The 16774-nt window shown below is 35.4% G+C and overlaps 1 protein-coding gene across 12 annotated transcripts in view; it reads left to right on the top strand.

Annotated features, from left to right (window-relative positions):
- Nucleotides 1–16774, top strand: part of LOC6051146 (calcium/calmodulin-dependent 3',5'-cyclic nucleotide phosphodiesterase 1A) — a 660139-nt gene that overhangs the window by 539537 nt on the left and 103828 nt on the right. The gene's annotated exons all lie outside the window — the stretch shown is intronic.

The following is a 16774-nucleotide window of genomic DNA, read 5'->3' as shown; positions in this document are numbered from 1 at the left end:
GAACTAATTTGACCTTTTTTGTAAATTTGACTTGGAATTTTAAATTAATTAATTTTATATGATTGACCAGGAATTAACTCACCACTGCCATTTTACATCCATTTCAAGCTAAAAAAGATGCAAATTAAAATCTCAAATATCTCAAAAAGACGCTCGCCAAATTTAAAGCGCCAGATTGCATTCAAAAGAGGAGATCTAGCAATATAAACGCTGAAAAAACCCCACGAGTATTTGTCTTTAAACTCGAGATATCTTCAAAGTGTATGGGACCACCCTAACGAAAATCTTAAATTGTCCACCAATATGTTTTACCTTGTAATTTTGCCCGCTGAATTTGAATCTGTCTTCAGAATTGAGCCAAAGTGTCAATAAAACGATGTTTGGTCATATTTAAGGTTTTATGTTAATTTTACATATAAACCCAAATTTAAAGCTCTAAAATTGCTCCGAACAACACTTTTCTCTGAAACCCTGAATTGCTACGTTCAAAACAGAATTTGAAGGTTTGCTCAGATGCTCTCTCTAATTTTGGTCGTAGAAGGCGTAGATTAAGAGATAAAATTTTGGTGTCTTCGACAATGTTGCTTTTTTTTTTTTTTTTTTTAAATTAAATATGTCTTTATTGAACATTCTTATAATAATTACATTTCTTTTACATGATAAGTGGTATGGCCTAATGCTCTTCATCTTTGTTGTATTTTTCGTTTTATTATTAACTGATCACATTTATTTATTTGCTTCAAATTGTTTTACATTATTGCATTGAATTGAATACATTTGGGTAAAAAAGAAAAAAAAACACTTTAACAGCTAATCCTAACCTAAAACTAAAAAAATAAATCCATTGAAATATTCAAAATCACTAGAACGAGTAAACTACGAACTGTATTTTAAGATGAATGCTCCAAGAGTTCTTACTTGTTCCTGGCGAGTTTTGCACCCACGCAGAGTTGTTGTCATCTCGATGAAAATGTTCAGAAGTTCTTGTGGTGAAAACAGGTCACTACTGCCTTCACCCGTTGATGTTGGTTGGTTTTCCCTCGGTTGCTGACTGAAGCCTGGAGGTGTTGTATGCTCTGCAACTCTTTGCCGCTGATTCAACGGCAATGGCTGCAGATTAGGAACCACTCGAGTAGATCCTGCTCCTGGTGACGCCAAAGCAGGAAAATCCACGTCCGTGTATGCTGGTGGTGTTTTGCGACGATTTGGTTGGTGCCTCGTCGTCGCTTGCTGCCGAATTTTTACAAACTCAGCACGTTTTGGGCAGCTTCGATTCTTGGTAGAATGGTCGCCGCCGCAATTGAAGCATTTCGCTTCGATGTTCTCGTTGATTGTTTCGCAAGTTTGAGTTTTGTGCTCACCTCCGCAGGTTGCACAACGACTCTTGATGAAACAGTTCCTTCCACCATGTCCAAACTGCAAGCAGTTCGAACATTGCGTCACGTCACGGTGCACTGGACGATAACGTTCCCAAGTCACGATGATGTTGAAAATTGCCCGAACTGCTTTCAGCTCAGACGGCGTTGTCGATCCTTTCTCGAGATGAACCAGGTACAGTTGATCACGATACTTGATGTCCTTGTTGTGTCTCGTCATCTTGAAGACTTCAATCACGTTCAACTTCAGAGATTTGAGCTCTTCTTTCAGCACATTCACATCCATGTCGTACAGGCCTCGGAGGACCTGTTTCATGGGGCGTTTACCTGGATCGTCATGGCTGTAGTATTCGATCTTTGTGTTGTTCAGGAAATCCCGAACGTAGTTGTAATCCTTTCTGGTAGGTAGCAGAATTTTGAGTCCATCAGCACACAAGCGAATGGAAGCTCGTAAAGCACCAGATTTGATAAATCCGGTCAGCCATTTTCGCACCGAATCCGATGACGATGTTTTCACAAAAATGGGTGGCAACTTTTCCCGTCGTTCAAATTCTTCTTTCTCGCTCACGTCCACAGGGAGGGTAGCGAACTGGTTTCCAGACAATTTTTGAGCGTCCTTGCTCAAACTGCCTGGCTTTGCAGGTAGCGCTTCGGCATTCTTTAGCTTCTTCAAATCTGCCGATCCTGCTGGTGAGGACCGCCTCTTTTTCTTGCCGTGAGGCATTTTTGCACTTTTTAAGCACTTTTCAGGAGCTAAAATCCAGGAGTACCTCACTGAATGATGGTCCACAAAGGAATGACGACAATGTTGCTTGGATTGGGAGCCTAACAACTTTTTAGAAGACGAAAAAATTCCCAAAAATATTTCTGAAAAGTAAGATTTTCAAAATCACCCTAATCGTGAACCACCCTAATTTTGAACCAAACCGAAAGTTAGCCATTTCTGTTTGCAAAGACCCTTCTGAAGACACCAAAGCTTCATATTTTTTCGTAAAATCCAGTGTCCACTTAATTTTGCGTTCTGGACACTGTGCACTGATCCTACACAGAAACAAATATGTGAATTTACTTGACACGGAAAAAATGAATCACATGTAAACTCAGTGGATGTAAACTTGAGATTCGACGTAAACGGTTGAATCACACGTAAAATCATGTTTTTACGTATAATTTGTTGCAAATTTACATCAAATTGAATTTAAATTAAAATGTTTAATGACGTGCAAAAGTGTTACATCATAAATGATGTAACATTCGGAAATATTTTGTGTGTAGAGTTCTAGCAAAAGAAGCCAATTTGATTCCCATATTTTAGAAATTTAACATTTAGCAAAAATTTTTTTTAAAAAAATCCTTATTGTTTACGTGTACCTGTATTTAAAAAAAATCATAAAAAAACACACAAATGTAAATTTTTAGAAAACTGAAAAAACGCCAAAAAATGTTCCACTTAAAAACTAACGGTGTAATGTAAGTTTACCATTTATCTTCTGCTTGAAGTGATATTTCGATCCCTATGTGCTCTCTTGTATCAAGTTTTCTGGTAAAACCAGCCCTCTGTCACGACGGCTATGTTTATGAAACCTAAATGTTCGACGCGAACATGAACACAACAAAGAAGATGAAGAACGCATTTGCTCTCAAAATTTGAAAATAAACAAACCGCGTGGTAAAAAAAGGCATAGTTTCATAGTGTTGAAATGATTTCCATGAAAAAATAACGATATGGGACGGATTTCCAAACACAAGTTCCCGAAGGACACTATCCGCCAGAGAAATTGCGATAAACCCGAGCAGACGGAAATAACTTAGGAAGGTCTGTTTTTGATATTGTGAGAAGATCGAAATATGTTATTGGGATGATCGGATTAGTTGTTAAAATAACAAAAATCAATAACAAAGATTTGTTCGAAGAATAACTTAAACTGTTATTATGTTGTTATTGCAATAACAAACCAATAACACAGAAGGAATCATGAAGGAATAACAAGATTTGTTATTTTGTGCGGAGAGGTGGAGCAGCACAATAACAAAAAATGTTATTGAACTGGTATGTCTCCATAACAAAAAAAGTTATTGTTTTGGTTTATTTGTAATTTGCAAATAAACCTGCAGTTGCCATAACTCCTCTGTACTAGTAAGGGCTGCAGAGTCGGGTACCTCCAAGCGACTTTGAATCCATACTTTGAAGACAACTCCGACTCTGGATGCAGGATATGACGTCAACGACGACTTCAGTTCTCCAAAAATACCCGACTTCACAGGTTCCGACTCCAAGTAAAAGTTGCTGAAAATTAGATGAATCCGATGCAGTCTCCGAGGTCTCACTCCAGCTCGAACTTCAACGTCAGCTCCGACTTCCTGGCTCTGTGAAAATAATAACAGTTTTTGTTATTCACACTTCAAAACTTCTCAATAAATAAATCAATTCCGTTAGGGAATATAACAAAATTTAAAAAAAGGACTCTCAAAAGTTAACTTATCGGATTAATTTTAGCTTGAAATGCCTTTTCATGGTGAAATAAATGACCCCGATGAAATTCGTCAAAATTATTTCATAGTTCTAGCCAATTTTAGTTAAATCCCTTAGGGGGTATATCAAATAATTAAAAAAATCTACTTTCAAAATTTCAACTTTTTAGAATAATTTTAGCTTAAGGACCCCATTTCATGGCCAAAATAATGACCCCGACGAAATTGGTCAAAATTATTCCATAGTTCTAGCCAATTTTAACAAAGTCCCTTAAGGGGTATATCAAATAATTAAAAAAATCAACTTTCAAAACTTCAACTTTTTAGAATAATTTTAACTTAAGGACCCCATTTCATGGCCAAAATAATAACCCTGACGAAATTGGTCAAAATTATCCCATAGTTCTAACCATTTTAAACAAAGTCCTTTAGGGGGTATATCAAATAATTAAAAAAATCAACTTTCAAAATTTCAACTTTTAAGAATAATTTTAGCTTAAGGACCCCATTTCATGGCCAAAATAATGATCCCGATGAAATTGGTCAAAATTATCCCATAGTTCTAGCCAATTTTAACAAAGTCCCTTAAGGGGTATATCAAATAATTAAAAAATCAACTTTCAAAACTTCAACTTTTTAGAATAATTTTAACTTAAGGACCCCATTTCATGGCCAAAATAATAACCCTGACGAAATTGGTCAAAATTATCCCATAGTTCTAACCATTTTAAACAAAGTCCTTTAGGGGGTATATCAAATAATTAAAAAAATCAACTTTCAAAATTTCAACTTTTAAGAATAATTTTAGCTTAAGGACCCCATTTCATGGCCAAAATAATGATCCCGATGAAATTGGTCAAAATTATCCCATAGTTCTAGCCAATTTTAACAAAGTCCCTTAAGGGGTATATCAAATAATTAAAAAAATCAACTTTCAAAACTTCAACTTTTTAGAATAATTTTAACTTAAGGACCCCATTTCATGGCCAAAATAATAACCCTGACGAAATTGGTCAAAATTATCCCATAGTTCTAGCCAATTTTAGCAAAGTCCCTTAGGGGGTATATCAAATAATTAAAAAAATCAAATTTCAAAATTTCAACTTTTCAGAATAATTTTAGCTTAAGGACCCCATTTCATGGCCAAAATAATTACCCCGACGAAATTGGTCAAAATTATCCCAAAGATCTAAACATATTTAACAAAAGAAAAAATAATAACAGATTGTGTTATGGACACTTAGAAACTTTTCCATTTGTACGATTTATGGTTATTTTTATTTCTAAGTCAGTATACCGAACGAATAACAAATTTTGTTATTAGGAGAGTCGTCCCGTCCGTGTGGATCAATTGGACCGCGTATTGGACTCACAATCCAGAGGTCGCCGGTTCGAATCCCGCGGCGGGCGCTCTAAAATTCTTTGTGTAAATATGGGTATTCGGCGCCGTCGCTCCGTGCCATACTCTCATACACTTAAGAGCCCAGGGCGGCGAAGTCCTTGTAGATAAAAGGAAGACACTAGTGGTTGGTACTAGCAATGGTGGCCGACAGCTATAAAGTCAACTTCGTTTTTTTTAGGAGAGTTTTTGAAATGTATAACATTTCCTCTTATTAGCTTGTTATTAAACATTTTCAATATAATATCACTTCAATACCAAATTTTGTTATTTTATCAGAAACTGTTATTATTTTTTCTTCTTGAAGTTGAACTTCAGGATAAAATAATAACACTTTTTGTTATTTTAACAGGATTTGTTATTGAAATATTATTAATTTTGTTATTACCGTCTGCCCGGGAAGACGGTTTTGCAAGTTAGTTCAGATTTGTTCGAACCACTTCGGGATGAACTTCTTGTGATTCCACAAAAGGTCGGATTCTACACAAGCACGCGATTCCTTCGATTCCCTGTGCGAGTCGACAATGCGGGAGTGGGCCAGTCCTCGGAGAAGGTAATTGAAGGATGCTCGGAAAGACCAGCTCCGCCACAATCACCGGAATCACGGATGTTTCTGCACTTGGTCGGTTAATCCCTGCCGGAGATTGCCAGTCCCCGGTCCAGTACTACCCGGCAAATCTTCCCGGTCAATCGGAAGCAACAGCCACCTTTTTTCGTAACAGATTTGCACACACAAAAAGTGAAGTTTCTTGAAGATTTGGTGTAAACAAACAGACAACACCAATACTGCTACACTCACAGAGCCCACGCAGCAGTATTAGTGAAGAGCCCACGATAAACAACGTGGGCTCTTCACTAATACTACTACGTGGGCTCTTCGAGGTTTTGGTGACTGTCAAACGTTCTAGCCATTTACAGTGGTGCCAGAGGGTTGGGTAAAACAAAGCATATCTGACCTGAGTTAATCATTTCAAGACAAGTGCATAACACGGATATAGTTGTATTTCTCTGGATAGAAATCGATTTCTGTGAATTTGAAATGATCAAAAATTTAAGCATTTATTTAATCTGTCCCAAAATTCCCGAGATAACGCGATCACGATGCCATTAATTCCCCTCCTAATTAGAATTCAGCTTCGCTATGTTTCTGGGACAACTTTATTAGATCATATCAATTCAAACAAATTAGTCCATCACAAGTTATGTTCAGTTGATAGGTACCACATATTGCTGCTCAAATGAAACATTCCAACCGAGTGCTTCATATCTTGATCCATATTTATGTCAAATATTTGCCAATACATGTTTGGTTCAAACAGGATTCCCCACTCTGAATGTTGCACCCAGTTTCCGCGGTAATGCACATTTCCGAGTCGATGCACGCTTGCTGGTAGATTTTCCACTGGTTATTGGATTTTCGTAGCCCCTCCTGATAAGGAGCCTGAGTATGAGTGTGTGCGTTTGCACTCCGAACATCAGCAAACAAATCTGCAATCTTGAAAATTGGATCTTTTCGGAAGCAAGTTGGAGCAGCGAATCCAATTTTGGAAAAAGCTTCTTTTTCCCCCCAAATCAACAGAATTTACGCGAAATTTGAACCCGTTACCCTACGCCAGTGGAGCTGCCACATCAGCGCTGCTGACAAACGGTTCCTGCACAAAACGTGATTTTCCAAAGGATTTTTCCGTGTTATCCTTTTCTACTCGGTGTTGAAGCTGTCGATACAGTTTTTCCCCCCGGGGGTGCGAGCTAGAATGACAACAGCGACGCTCGTGGTTGTCGTCGTCGTTACTTGTTTTGTGTTGGGACCCCAAAACTTCGGTTGTGTATGCAGTAGCACGTTTCGGTTTGTGGGGTTGGTGAGTGCACCATAAAATCCACATGTAAAATTGATGTAAATTTGATTCCATCAGCGGCTAATGGAGAGTACTGTACGACTAACGAATCTGGGGCAGATATTGCAATTTTTATTGCGCATGGATTTGCTAATGGAGTGGATTTGGTGATGGCATGGAATGCGATTATTTTAAGTGGTGTTTTAGGGTTTTATGAACCCAAATTCAAACACAAAAACTGGAAAATTAATTGTAGCATTGATAACGAACAGGAATTTCACGACATGGACCACCGCTGATTCAATTCAAACTATTTTCGAAATTTACAAAACTGCCTCCAAGTTGTGGTAAAATAGTAGTTTATGCAACAAGTTGCAAAAAGAGGATTTTTTCAGCACGAGTCGTACATTTATCCAACGAGGTTCACCGAGTTGGATAAATACGAAGAGTGCTGAAAAAATCAAGTTTTGTAACGAGTTCCATACAACATTTTTTGCAATTCCAAAAAACACACACTGAGTGAAATTTTATGTCAAATTTTCATGTATTTTGTCAATAAATCGTTTAGATCAAAAAAATGTTAAAAAGTGTTACTTTTCGAAACAAGTACTGAAAAGTTCAACTTTTCAGCATACATTTGAGTGCTGAAAAGTAGAACTTTTCAGCATTTATTTTGAAAAGTGTTGCTATATTGGTACAGAAAAGTAGGCTATTTCGTCGTTCAAGAATGACAAGAAAAGTAAGTAGTTTCACGACGGAATTGCAAAAATATTGTTTTCAAACCCAATTCAAGGGCATTTATTCATCATTTCATAACCGAAAAACAGATCGTTCAACCCAGGAATCGCTCACCTTCGCACCGGGATGCGAATCCCAGAGGAGTGAGAAAACGAGCTTTGAAATGTGAGAAATGTAAATTTGTGGAATATTTCAACCGTCAGAACGCAGCGGTTTCCACTCCCAAAAATGTGTTACAAGATGAGTTGGCATGGTAACGAGAAGGGAGGTTAGGATAAAAATGGATTCGTTTTTTTTCGGCGCAAGGTTCACAAAGGGTGTTCGCAGGATTTGAGCTTGGTTGACTGCCACTGTTTTTTGTTCAGTACCATGGTGCAATCCGGTGAAATATCTGGAATGGTTCGTGAATTGGCTGGAATATTTTTCACTGTTCCGGATTTCTGGTTGGAGTTTCGTAACTTGACGGGAATTTCATGGTAGGTTATGGATGAGCCAAGCACAATGTTCAACGTTTTCCTTGAAAGTAAATTAACTCGATAATATCGAGTCGATATGTAGGGGAGAGTGGGGAGACTTGATCCCCGGGGACACTTGATCCCAAGCCTGTATCTCGTCAGTATGTGGGTAAAACAATTAGCTTTGTTCTAGAAAGTCGTGCGAAATTAACTAAAACTCATTGTAGAAAACAAAGAAAAAAATTAAAAAATGTTTAGATTCAGTTACACACATTTTTCTAAAACGAGCTGCAAAAAACTTCCAAGAGATCTTTTTTTCTTTGTGTTGATATGTATAGAAAACACTCAAAAATTATTCAAAAAAATATGTTTTATACATGAATTTTTTGATAAACTTATCAACTCCAAAACCCTTACGCATTTGATGTTAAATTTATCGTCATACTATTTTTACAATCAATTGTTTAAAAAAGTGCGTTTAGGGAGACTTGATCCCTGCATTTTTACAGTCACTGGAATCAGCCTCAAGATTAATTAATTGAGCTGGGTTTTCATACATAGTTTCCTTTAGTATAGTTGTACATAACTTACTGCAGTTTGAACCATTTTTCAAAAGTTTCGTAAACAAAAATTTCCAGCTTTTGTAAACATGCTTAATTTTGGTCTAAAAAATAATATTTTAAGTTTTTAAATATTTAACATAATAAACTTGTTATATTTTGAACACAAACGTACAGGTTTTATGTGAAATTGCTGTAACTTATAGAAAATTAAAAGTTTGGATGAATAAGAAACATTTTGCTTAAGATTTCTTCAAAATGTTGAAAGGGGGATCAAGTTACCCCTAACATTTTTAAAATGCCGGTTTAAAATATTTTTTTAAAACGCTTGGCATGATTCGAAGAGTTCATCTGATGAAATACCCTTATTAGCCAAACATAGATGAATGTTTAAGCTTTCATTTCATGCAAAAAGTTTATAGTTTTGTGAGAAATTTACAGAGTTATGTGCGATACAAAAAAGGGGATCAAGTCTCCCCACTCTCCCCTATAGAGATCTATAGAGTGAAAGACTCGGAGTAAGTGTGCTGAACAGAATTGATATTTGAATAAGCTTTTATGAACAACAATGATTCTCATACTTATCAGAATTTATCAAAGTTCTAAAGTTATTGCATTGAATATGCAAATGTTTTCATGAGCTTCAGCTTTGATTACTGATATTGTTGGAAATGAACCAAAACATCCAGCAGAACATAGTTTCCATTGAAATCGAACCAGTTGGAATGCAAATAAATAGGGGAAATTCTCGTATGTTTGGCAGGTTAAGCACTCGCTCCTAATTCCGTCCAATTTGCTGGTTTTCACTATTTAAACAACTGATTTTGCAAAACTTTTGATAGAAACTTGCTTGCTCACTTCTTATTGAGCTATTTATCACTCGACTTCAGTTTAAAACGCTTTTAATTAGCGTTAATTGACTGTCAAAGTTCTGACCTGCCAACATTAGAGGCACGCTGGAATTAGATGCTGTTCCCCTATATTCAACACGTGTCAGTTTCACTCTCCCACTCCTAAACCACAGGAATCCCTTTCAAAGCCATGGTACTTCAGTCAGTCTCGGCAACAGCCTATACTGATAGCACATACCTAGTCTCACACAGCCGTGAAACGTTTTCCACAGAGTTGTTGTACCCCTCCCGGTTTGTGACATTCCAACTAATTCATTCACATCACACTTGGCCCATCCGAAATGAAATAGAGTTTTGCAAATCCCCACATCGTCAAAGGGTGGAATCGCACTTTATTCACCATTTTTCGAGATAAACGAAACTCTCTGGAACTGGTGGCAGCCCTCAAAGGACTGGAATTCTGACGCATAATGGAGGTCGATTTGCGCAAGGAAGAAATCTTATAATTTGGAAAATATTTGAAGTATATGAACTTAAAGATATGTTTCCTCTGTATTTATATTATGGGAGATATCAAAGTAGAAGTAACAAATATAACCTCAAAACTTCTATAAAATTAAAAACTTATTTCTACACGTTTTCTTCAATGCGTAAAAAGAGACCCATCTATCAAGGACATCTGCCCGTTGATGTATTCACAAATCGTTGCCATTGATGCTGGTCCCCGAAAAAGCCAGCTTCAGGCCCAAAACGTGCTTTCACCGGAGATAGCTTACAAGTGTGGAATGCATTGTGCGTGTGTGGAAAGCTTAAGCCAGATATCCTTACAAAATACCTGTCATGTGAATCGTTTGAATTAAGTAAAAACGTAAGCTTTCTGTTTTTTAGTTTTTTTTTATTTTTATCATTTAAACAAAAAAAAGCATTTGAACTTGAAATTTATCAAAATCTATGTATTATATTTGAATCGCTACGAAGAGCAGCTGAAGAAACCCCATTATTAGCCACAGCAACACATTTGATTGCCTCCGGAGCAGTAACACATCTCACACATCCATCACCCACTTCGACAACGCGTCCCAGTTGGGTCTTGTCCATCATCCTGGGGCCATTACCCGAAGAACGATCCTTCATTTGTTTGCCTAAGCAACCCGCAAACAAGCGCTGGAACCACCTTTTCCACGCGCGAAGGCCGTGAAATTTTGGAAGAACTTTTCGCAAGACAAAAAAAGATTTTCCTCTGGCAAGCATAACAAATCAAAAACTTTTTCCTTGCATCAATGTTGATACACTGGTGTGTATGTTGAGCGAAATTTCCCCGCCAAAGGCATGGTTCGGGGTTTTCCTCTCTTTTTTTCGAGTGGAAACATGGGCCGAGGACCGATGGGAGTAGAAAAAGGTGAGGCCGGATTCGGTCTCATAATGTTAGGATGCGAATTGTCGCACAATCCCTCCTCTGGCTATGTCGAGCAAGGATGGATGATGATGATGATGGTATTATGCCACATCGTTAAGACTACATCATCAGGGATGGTGGTATTTAGTCCAAAGTGATCTGATTTACATGTTAGTTTGGTTGTTTAGGAGCTGTGATTGATCTATTTAACGGAATTTGAACAAAATAAAAACGAATACTAACATAAAATTGCGAAAAATACATTTTTTGGTCTAAAAAAATTGAAAAAAGAAGAACACTTGGAGTTAAAGAAAATTTTAGGGTTAGAAGTTGTTCAATATATTCAAAACAAAAAAAATCTTTATCTGGGGTCAACCTTATCTCAGTTTTTCACTATCCTTTTCAATATTTTATGGAAAAATTGTATTCAGTATTTTTTGTTATGTCCTACGCCTCTACGCATTTACCATTAATAATACTGGTCATTATATAGTAAAAATGTGAAAAACAAGCAAAAACCAAAAAAGTGACAGCAAAAACATGGAAAAACTAAAAAGGTTATGATAGGAGGTGGTAGAATAAGCCAAATACTATCAGAAACAAACATAAATTAAACAAGTTTATATTGTTTAGTTTTAGTAAATAAAAATACTAAAAATGGAACAAGAAAATAATAAAACAAGAGAAGCCATGGGTTTCCTATGTACATAGGACCTTTTGAAAAAGTAAGCGAGAATTCTTCTGAGATATCGGTAAATGCTAATAAAACTATTCTTAAAATTTAAAGTGCATAAAGAATCTTTTTGCAATTCCGTCGTCAAACTCCTTACTTTTCCTCTCATTCTAAAACGACGAAACAGCCTTCTTTTCTCTACCAAAAATAACAGAATCGAATAGTTACCCTTTTCAAAATAAATGCTGAAAAGTTCTAATTTTAGGACTGAAATGGATGCTGAAAAGATAAACATTTCAGCACTTTTTTGGAATAGTTATACATTTCAACATTTTTTTGATTTAAACGATTCATTGACTAAAAGCAAGGACATTTGACCCATAATTCTGTTCAAAGGGTGTTTTTCGGAATTGCCAAAAATGTTGTATGTGAACTCGTTGCAAAACTTGATTTTTCAACACTCGTCGTATTTATCCAACTCGGTGAACCTAGTTGGATAAATGTACGACTCGTGTTGAAAAAAATCTCTTTTTGCAACTTGCTGCATAAACTACAATTATAGGCTGAGTTTAGTCAAGTCATTTTGTGGTGAATTAATTATAAGGAAACATCTTTAAAAAATAATGTCACTTATCCAACCGCGAAAATTCTCCATCCAATAATCCATTCCATTCACCATCTTGATCCCGAAATGAAAAGCCCACATTCAGTGAGATTACAAGCCCGGACGGCTTCCTGACCACAGGTAATGGACCAATCTAATTATCTCGGGGAAAACCTCCATTACATAATAATAATACGTGAGCTTTCATCACCGGGCGAAGGACGACCCTCAATCGTAGTCCACAAGGGACATCGAAAGATTAAACTTTGCTCGTGCACGCGGAATGTCACCGTGCACGTGTCCGACATAATCCAGGACCTCATTTCCGACACTCGGAATCACTTTGCGGGTAAAATTTCGCTCCCAAAAAGTTATCACTTTCACAATGTTTGCATTCGAGGCATAATAATCAAATTATAAAATTATTCAAATAACCTAACGAGAAAGACAAACTTGTATACTAGCCCGGTTGAGTACTAAGCTACCAGCAGAGAGAGTAACTAAAACCACCGCCAAAAACCAACCCAACTGTCACAAAACGGCTTCATTAGCATTGCTAATGGAACATGACGACGACGCACGACTCGGTGGCAAATCGTTCTGCCTCCGCCCGCAAGGTTGGAGTTCCCGGGTGGAAATGTTGGAACCTGTGTTCTGGGACTCCCAGCGAGGCATGGTAAAATTATGATTCCGCGAATCGTGCGGAAAAAGCAGCGCATTAAGCTTCTAATCCAGCTGGGTGGATATCACAGATAAGGAATTTTGTAGTAGCTTTAAAATATGACCTGAAGTAAAATTATGCATGATTTAAGATAAAATATTACTATTCAGTATGTGTATATTGTTGAAAGCTTTTAGAATCTGCTGCTTACGTAGACTAGATTGAATTACAACTGTAGATATACTTGAATAAATTAGTACCATACAATATAATTTTCATCGACAATAATCAAAGTAGAATTAGAAGAGTGGATATTTTGCGTTATACTTAAACAGCTTAAAACACTAATGAAACTTGTCTATTCTAGAAATCTCAAAATGATTATCCCGTCATCCTTTGATAGATCCTGAAAAGTAATGGTAGTATTTGAGTACCTTATTACAAAGAATAACAACATCAATTATAACGATTATATTGAAACAACACAGAAAGATTTGAAACAAATTATGAAAAGTAATAAAAGAGATTTTATTATATTTTTTCGATGTGATAAAATAAAATTCTAGAGTTTTTTTTTTTTAAATGGACCAATAAACCATAATTTTCAGTGCTTGGTTTTTGGGTGTTTTTCAATACCCCTGACTCAAGGCGGTTTCAAAAACACCCAAAAAGCAAAAACTGGAAATTTGGTTTATTGGACCTTCAAAAATATCTGTAAGCCCATACATCCAATTGAAATGTGGTCCAAGACAAACTTATGGGAAATTGGACGAGCTTTTCGGTAAAAACATTTTCGAAACTGAAAAATCAAGTCCGTCCTATAGAAATTGCCAAAAACCATCAAAAAACCTATTTTTTCAACATTTTTATTTTTAAAACCGCTGTAACATTACAAGGATTGAACTTAGGACAATGGTTAATATGGAGACTTTTATGTAAAATTGTCTGGAGAATCGATTCCCGTATTTGGCTTTTGAAAATTTATACGTTTAGAGCACTTTTCAAAAAAACAGTTTCAGTAAATGATTTTTGTATCTTTTGAGGTGAGTTGCTCCATCCTGCATTTTTCGTGAGTCTTTTTGTAATATCTTAGGCTATATTCACGAAAATTTTGAGTGAAAAAAAAATCGTGGGCTCACCTACAAATTTAACTTTTAAACTTAAAAATAAAAAAAAATCATAAAAGTGGAGTGTTTTTTTCTATCAGTGTATTTTTTTTCGGAAAGCTCGTCAAATTTCCTACAAGTTTGTCTTTGACCACTTTTTTGATACGATGCAACGGCTTCGAGATACAGCAATATTTAAATTACGAAATACAAAAATATTGAAAACACGTACGCCCTTCTCAAATGTCATAATCGAGTGTTACTAGCTCCATATACACAAAAATGGCTTATATATGCCTAGGATAACATGTGTACAAAGTTTCATTGAAATCGGAGGGGGTCGAGAAAAAAGTACCTAAAAAAATCCTGTATAGTCCGCTCGCGTGTTCATTCGTTCATTGGAACAATTCATCCTTATATGGACTGGCTTATATAGACAAATGACGGCCACTTAGTCACCGAACCATAGTGGCCCATACGGCAAAGGCACGGTTCAATATGCCGAAGGTCTTGTGTTCGAGTCTCGGTACCGGTACTTTTTATTTTTTGATTGATGAATTTTTTTTGAAGATGAACCTAGAGTAAAGTACTCTCGGTAATTTCGGGATTTATCCACACAGTACCATTGTTTGCATTTTTTTTTTTTTGTTTTTTTTTTGTCATGTTTCAGTTTTTTTACAATGCTAAAGGATTTATATCTTTGCATTAAAAAATTGCCAACACAAAACTTCCAAAAAGTTGATCTTTTTAACGAATTAAGCAATAATCTATCAATTGAAAAAACATATAAAATTAAAATAAAAAATAGAATTTTGAAGAGAATGCTAATATTACTCAATTACAATTTAAACATGTAGATCAAAACATGCTAGAGCTTTGTCAAAGATGAAATAGTTTGAAATCGGGCTTTCTTTCATATTTTTTCTCATTTTTTTTCCAATGCAGAATAGGTTTCTGATTATTCAAATTTACTACAAATTATTGCTTATAAAAGAGATTATGTGTTAAAACCAATGAGATCTAGTTACCCCACTAACTCAAACAGACTTTCATTCATTTCATCGTCAAAGATAGCAGAGCAATTCTCTACGAAATCGGTCTTTTTTCTTCAATTTTAATTTTTGTATTTTTAATCCGGCTGAAACTTTTTTGGTGCCTTCGGTATGCCCAAAGAAGCCATTTTGCATCATTAGTTTGTCCATATAATTTTCCATACAAATTCGGCAGCTGTCCATACAAAAATGATGTATGAAAATTCAAAATCTGTATCTTTTGAAGGAATTTTTGATCGATTTGGTGTCTTCGGCAAAGTTGTAGGTATGGATACGGACTACACTGGAAAAATAATACACGGTAAAAAAATTTGGTGATTTTTTATTTAACTTTATCACTAAAACTTGATTTACAAAAAACACTATTTTTAATTTTTTTATTTTTGATATGTTTTAGAAGACATAAAATGCCAACTTTTCAGAAATTTCCAGGTTGTGCAAAAATCACTGACCGAGTTATGAATTTTTAATCAATACTGATTTTTCAAAAATCGAAATTTTGGTCGTAAAAATTTTCAACTTCATTTTCGATGTAAAATCAAATTTGCAATCAAAAGTACTTTACTAAAATTTTGATAAAGTGCACCGTTTTCAAGTTATAGCCATATTTAAGTGACTTTTTGAAAATAGTCGCAGTTTTTCATTTTTAAATTAGTGCACATGTTTGCCCAGTTTTGAAAAAATATTTTTGAAAAGCTGAGAAAATTCTCTATATTTTGCTTATTTGGACTTTGTTGATACGACCTTTAGTTGCTGAGATATTGCAATGCAAAGGTTTAAAAACAGGAAAATTGATGTTTTCTAAGTTTCACCCAAACAACCCACCATTTTCTATCGTCAATTTCTCAGCAACTAATGGTCCGATTTTCAATGTTAATATATGAAACAATTGTGAAATTTTCCGATCTCTTCGAAAAAAATATTTTTGGAATTTTCAAATCAAGACAAACATTTTAAAAGGGCGTAATATTGAATGTTTGGCCTTTGTGAAATGTTAGTCTTGATTTGAAAATTCCAAAAATATTTTTTCGAAGAGATCGGAAAATTTCACAAATGTTTCATATATTAACATTGAAAATCGGACCATTAGTTGCTGAGATATTGACGATAGAAAATGGTGGGTTGTTTGGGTGAAACTTAGAAAACATCAATTTTCCTGTTTTTAAACCTTTGCATTGCAATATCTCAGCAACTAAAGGTCGTATCAACAAAGTCCAAATAAGCAAAATATAGAGAAAGCTTTTCAAAAATATTTTTTCAAAACTGGGCAAACATGTGCACTAATTTAAAAATGAAAACTGCGACTATTTTCAAAAAGTCACTTAAATATGGCTATAACTTGAAAACGGTGCACTTTATCAAAATTTCAGTAAAGTACTTTTGATTGCAAATTTGATTTTACATCGAAAAATGAAGTTGAAAATTTACGACCAAAATTTCGATTTTTGAAAAATCAGTATTGATTAAAAATTCATAACTCGGTCAGTGATTTTTGCACAACCTGAAATTTCTGAAAAGTTGGCATTTTATGCCTTCTAAAACATATCAAAAATAAAAAAAAAAAATAGTGTTTTTGTAAATCAAGTTTTAGTGATA

Source organism: Culex quinquefasciatus, chromosome 2 (genome assembly GCF_015732765.1).
Source record: "Culex quinquefasciatus strain JHB chromosome 2, VPISU_Cqui_1.0_pri_paternal, whole genome shotgun sequence".
Classification (NCBI taxonomy): Eukaryota; Metazoa; Arthropoda; class Insecta; order Diptera; family Culicidae; genus Culex; species Culex quinquefasciatus.
The sequence above is the reverse complement of the archived record's forward strand: the minus strand, read 5'-3'. Positions and strand labels throughout refer to the sequence as shown.